The sequence below is a fragment of the Corythoichthys intestinalis genome, chromosome 14 (assembly GCF_030265065.1).
Source record: "Corythoichthys intestinalis isolate RoL2023-P3 chromosome 14, ASM3026506v1, whole genome shotgun sequence".
NCBI lineage: Eukaryota > Metazoa > Chordata > Actinopteri > Syngnathiformes > Syngnathidae > Corythoichthys > Corythoichthys intestinalis.
In genome coordinates, this window is record NC_080408.1 from 7,801,432 (window position 1) to 7,807,431 (window position 6,000).

At 42.9% G+C, this 6,000-nt stretch overlaps 1 protein-coding gene across 1 annotated transcript in view; it reads right to left on the reverse strand.

Annotated features, from left to right (window-relative positions):
- kcnab1b (potassium voltage-gated channel subfamily A regulatory beta subunit 1b) overlaps positions 1-2,299 on the reverse strand; it is a 131,189-nt gene extending 128,890 nt beyond the window's left edge. The window contains exon 1 of the mRNA XM_057857304.1: positions 2,004-2,299. The gene's annotated coding sequence lies outside the window, so the exon portion shown is untranslated. The remainder of the gene's footprint in view (positions 1-2,003) is intronic.
- Positions 2,300-6,000: the final 3,701 nt, after the last annotated feature.

Below are 6,000 nucleotides of genomic sequence, written 5' to 3' on the forward strand. Positions count from 1 at the left end.
TGCACCTGCTCTGTGATAGTCTCCGGGTTCTGTTTAAAGTGCAGAGAGCATTATGAAAACCAAGGAACACACCAGGCAGGTCCGAGATACTGTTGTGGAGAAGTTTAAAGCCGGATTTGGATACAAAAAGATTTCCCAACCTTTAAACATCTCAAGGAGCACTGTGCAAGCCATCATATTGAAATGGAAGGAGCATCAGACCACTGCAAATCTACCAAGACCCGGCTGTCCTTCCAAACTTTCTTCTCAAGGAGAAAACTGATCAGAGATGCAGCCAAGAGGCCCATGATCACTCTGGATGAACTGCAGAGATCTACAGCTGAGGTGGGAGAGTCTGTCCATAGGACAACAATCAGTTGTACACTGCACAAATCTGGCCTTTATGGAAGAGTGGCAAGAAGAAAGCCATTTCTCAAAGATATCCATAAAAAGTCTCATTTAAAGTTTGCCACAAGCCACCTGGGAGACACACCAAACATGTGGAAGAAGGTGCTCTGGTCAGATGAAACCAAAATTGAACTTTTTGGCCACGATGCAAAACGATATGTTTGCCGTAAAAGCAACACAGCTCATCACCCTGAACACACCATCCCCACTGTCAAACATGGTGGTGGCAGCATCATGGTTTGGGCCTGCTTTTCTTCAGCAGGGACAGGGAAGATGGTTAAAATTGACCGGAAGATGGATGCAGCCAAATACAGGAACATTCTGAAAGAAAACCTGTTGGTATCTGCACAAGACCTGAGACTGGGACGGAGAATTATCTTCCAACAGGACAATGATCCAAAACATAAAGCCAAATCTACAATGGAATGGTTCAAAAATAAACGTATCCAGGTGTTAGAATGGCCAAGTCAAAGTCCAGACCTGAATCCAATCGAGAATCCGTGGAAAGAGCTGAAGACTGCTGTTCACAAACACTCTCCATCCAACCTCACTGAGCTCGAGCTGTTTCGCAAGGAAGAATGGGCAAGAATGTCAGTCTCTCGATGTGCAAAACTGATAGAAACATACCCCAAGCGACTTGCAGCTGTAATTGGAGCAAAAGGTGGCGCTACAAAGTATTAACGCAAGGGGGCCGAATAATATTGCACGCCCCACTTTTCAGTTTTTTATTTGTTAAAAAAGTTTAAATTATCCAATAAATTTTGTTCCACTTCACGATTGTGTCCCACTTGTTGTTGATTCTTGACAAAAAAATTAAAATTTTATATCTTTATGTTTGAAGCCTGAAATGTGGCGAAAGGTTGCAAGGTTCAAGGGGGCCGAATACTTTTGCAAGGCACTGTATGTGCTGTGTTTCACCAGTCAGTAAAATGACATTTCTGTATCTGTACACGAGCTCTGTTTTCTTGTATTCTTCTATTTATTGGTGCTAAAATTAGGGTGCGCGTTATACACGGGTACAATAATTTTCCCTAGATTTTACAAGTAAATTTGGGGTGCGCGTTATACACGGGTGCGCCTTATATTCGGGAAATTACGGTAACTTGAAGCTAGTTTAACTTCACAACAGCAGTATTTTGCAAGAGCCGGAGAGTCGAAAGAGAAAGCTTCAAAGGCTAGTTGCGAGATTGTTGAAATTATTAATTAAAAAAAGAATAATAAAGCAAATTTAGCACCCAGAATGGCTTTCTAAAATTTGCGTAAATATATTGTTCTACGTCAGCCAAGGTCGGCCCCCCACATTTTTACCACACCAAATCTGGCCCCCTTTGCAAAAAGTTTGGACACCCCTGCTGTATAGCGACAACTAGGACACACTGCTTAGATAGTTCAGCGGCGCTTGATTGCGCTCACCTCAATTGCTTTCCTACCATCTCTCTTTCAGCTCGAAATATCTGTTTCATTCCTGAAAAGTTCTATCGGAATCATTGCCACTAGTATATAAATGGACTCCTACTCCTATTTCAGTCAGCGCGGTTACTCGACCAGAACACAAATAGAGTGACACCGCATAACCACAGCAAAACTCAACCCAACCATCGCAATCTCAGTCTTACATGCAGTTGTCGTTGACTGATGTGCCCTCCCTCGAGAGAAGGGTCTCAGCAAAGGTCTCCTCTGTCCTGACCGCCACGCAGCTGCGTCCTGTCCCAGAAGTCCTCCGGCAGCCGTTCAGCGACCCTGGCGTGGAAGCAAGAGCGCCTGGCTTGATGATGAAAGGACCTTGGAACAGTAGGAGTGGAACAGAGAGGAAGAGGAGCGACTAAGGCGCATGGTAGCTCACTTGAGGGAGAGAGGACAGATACAGAGCAGCGTGTGGTGAGCCTAAAGCGCGAGCTAGTCTGACTGGGAGAACTGCAGTGTTTTGCGCGGTGGTGCCACACACTCAAAGAGAGAGAGGAAGACGGGGAGGAGGAATTAAAGTAAGAGAATTGATGGACATCTATGGGAAAACACCTCTGGCGGAATGTTAAGCTACCATATGGAACAACCTACACGTGAATCCCAAAGGAATGCTCCGCTTGACTAATATCCTCTGAGGCCAAAGGCTTTGGCGACAATATCTGCCATCACGGTGCACGACCTCTTCACATTTGCCTGTGACAACCGCAATCCCCTTGCGCAAATGGTGTTTTCTCGCAAACAGGCTGAAAAGTACCAAGCAAAAGAGGCCGACTCGCAAAAGGGGCAGATGGGGAGCGAAGGAAGAGTGAAGCAAAGCATGATGAGCTAAGCAGTTGAGGAAGGCGTCTTTACTTTACTTTCCCCCCGCTGAGCTGTAATGTGACAATGCAGGATTTCATGCTCCATTCGACACTCATGTACCTTCAGGCCAACGCAGTTTATTTATATCCTAACAATTGTGTTTGAAGAGGACAAACGTTTGTGTGTAAATATAAAGAACATATTGACTCAATTGCAGTTAGGTTAGGGTGACCAAACGTCCTCTTTTGCCCGGACATGTCCACCTTTCACGTCGTGTCCTCATCATCCGGCCGGGTTTTATAAATTCATGAAAATGTCCGGTTTTTATGATTTTTCACGGGACCAATTTGAAGAGAATATCTCCGGCCGCTGGTGGGCAGCGCTTGCCAGCGTTGTCGTGGCTCCTACTAGTAGGGGTGGGAGAAGGAGTACAGTTTACCCCTTGTATTATGGGGCATTACCGCCATCTACTGGGTTGACGGTTTGGCAAGAGAAGAGGCAGTTACAGACTACAATAAGGAATAGTTTTAAGAGACGTTTATAGTGCTCCGTACACCTTTCTGTAAGTTTATCTTCTGTTAATGTCGCTCATGTGTCTTCTGTTATATGTTATACAATATATGGGTACAAAGAGATGCAGTATGTTGTATGAGTCTTGTATTAATTGTTCTGCGTTCGTGTATTTGGTTTAATGTTAGTATTATATTTTAAGTAGGAGCGCCATCCCAGTTGTTATGAGTTTTTTACGATAAATACGTATATAATGGCAACTGTTGACTTCTGTCGGAGTTTTGTACTGGCATGATCTGTAAAATCCCGTTTGATGTCAAATCGTTGCGCTACCGATGATTGTAAACTTAGATAGCGAGGTTTGATTTTGCCTCGTCTCCTAGTACTCGCTAATAGGGTAGCTATCAGTGAGCTAAGCCGTGCTAGGCATTATGGGAAACGTAGTTTTAAACTGCTGCGTTTGGAAACATGCAGGTTGAATAGTTTGTCGGTTTACAGTATTTTGGTTATTGTTTGTGTGTAATCTAGAACATTGAATGAGAATAAAAATTGAGTGGGAATAACAATTTCTCAACGACAATTGTCGTGATAGTAATTTATAAAAAAAAAAAAATATATGTGGCACAAGCCGACTGTGTGTCTGTACTGATTCAGGTCTGCATAATATTTTTTTTTTGGTCTTTTTTTTTGTCTTTTTTAAAAAATTTGTAAGAATAAAGCCTGTTAAGTAAAAAAATATCCATATAGTATATAATATATACTATATGGCATTTTTTTTTTTTTAAATAAAACTGAATTTTTCTGTCCATACTGAGGAGGCACACTTTAAATATATTAAAGTGATATGGGCATCTTTGAGTGAACTGCGAGAAAAATTCAAGTATCTCGAAGCCGGGCCGAGTGTCCTCTGTTTTGGAAATCAAAATATGGTCACCCTAAGTTAGGTACTTTTTATACTGAGCTTTTGCTTCATAGGATCTTTTGTGCAGGGTGAGCAACATATGTATGGCGGAAAACACAGACAAGGCTGAAAAAGGAGTTTCTGCTCTTGCACCCTTCTTTAAAATAAACTGCTGTATTTTAAGCCAAAAGAACTGAACAATATAGAACAATATGTCTACAGTGGGGCAAAAAAGTATTTAGTCAACCACTAATTGTGCAAGCTCTCCCACTTGAAAATATTAGAGAGGCCTGTAATTGTCAACATGGGTAAACATCAACCATGAGAGACAATGTGGAAAAAAAAAACAGAAAATCACATTTTTTGATTTTTAAAGAATTTATTTGCAAATATTGGTGGAAAATAAGTATTTGGTCAATATCAAAAGTTCATCTCAAAACTTTGTCATTGTTTTCCGAAATTTCCAGGTTCGCGGTGAATCAGTAACAGGCACGCTTTTGCTCAATAGACGATGTTTAATGATTAGAAAATGCAGAATAAATGAGATTTATTAATTACAATCCCACAAAAGCAAGCAAACATATCAAAAACAAGCAAACAAATGGTAATGTCATGCTAGATTTGAGTTTGTCAATCTCAGAATCCCCGCGTTACGTTACAGCACAACTAGTTGTCCCTTAGAAATGAAAATCGCTTACCGTGACAAACGAGTGGGAAGCCAACAACACTCCAGTAAAGCGCCAAAAGGACAAAAGCCAGGCGATCCGTACGTGACCTGCTGGTGGACCTCACTGGTCGCCCGGAAATGGTCGGTTTTTGTAGGGACGCACCCCTCGGAGGCGGAGAGGCCAACTTCCGCCCCCGAGCGGCGCGGCCCCGTCCAATCACAAACATTTAAGCTACTTTTGGTTCAGAACCCTTGAAAAAGGGCTTTTCACATGGGACAAATGAGCCGTGCAGCAACAGATGCCAACAAATGGTAAATATTATGGGTGCAAAACAAGTTATCTCTATGGGACCCAGGCGTGTAGTAAAACAATACTATGGTGCAAAACAAGTTATCTCGTGAGGTTCTCAAGCGCGTCTCCTAACTATGGGAACAAGGTGAAAAACAATAGAAGTTGTTACAATCTATGTCACAGAAGCAATCATACATCACAAAAGCATAATGTAATATCTTCCCCCATCAGTCATGTACCCTTTGTTGGCAATAACGGAGGCCAAACGTTTTCAGATCTCCTCTAGAGCAGTGATGTTTTGGGGCTGTCGTTGCGCAACACGGACTTTCAACTCCCTCCACAGATTTTCTATGGGGTTGAGATCTGGAGACTGGCTAGGCCACTTCTTTGTTGCCCTGGCTGTGTGTTTGGGATCATTGTCATGCTGAAAAACCAAGCCACGTTTCATCTTCAATGCCCTTGCTGATGAAAGGAGATTTTCACTCAAAATCTCTCGATACATGGCCCCATTCATTCTTTCCTTTACACAAATCAGTCGTCTGGGTCCCTTTGCACAAAAACAGCCCCAAAGCATGATGTTTCCACCCCCATGCTTCACAGTGGGTATGGTGCAATTCAGTATTCTTTCTCCTCCAAACACGAGAACCTGTGTTTCTACCAAAAAGTTCTATTTTGGTTTCATCTGACCATAACACATTCTCCCAGTCCTCTTCTGGATCATCCAAATGCTCTCTAGCGAACTGCAGACGGGCCTGGACGTGTACTTTCTTCAGCAGGGGGACACGTCTGGCAGTGCAGGATTTGAGTCCCTGATGGCGCATTGTGTTACTGATAGTAGCCTTTGTTACTGTGGTCCCAGCTCTCTGTAGGTCATTCACTAGGTCCCCCTGTGTGGTTCTGGGATTTTTGCTCACCGTTCTTGTTATCATTTTGACGCCATGGGGTGAGATCTTGCATGGTGCCCCAGATTGAGGGAGA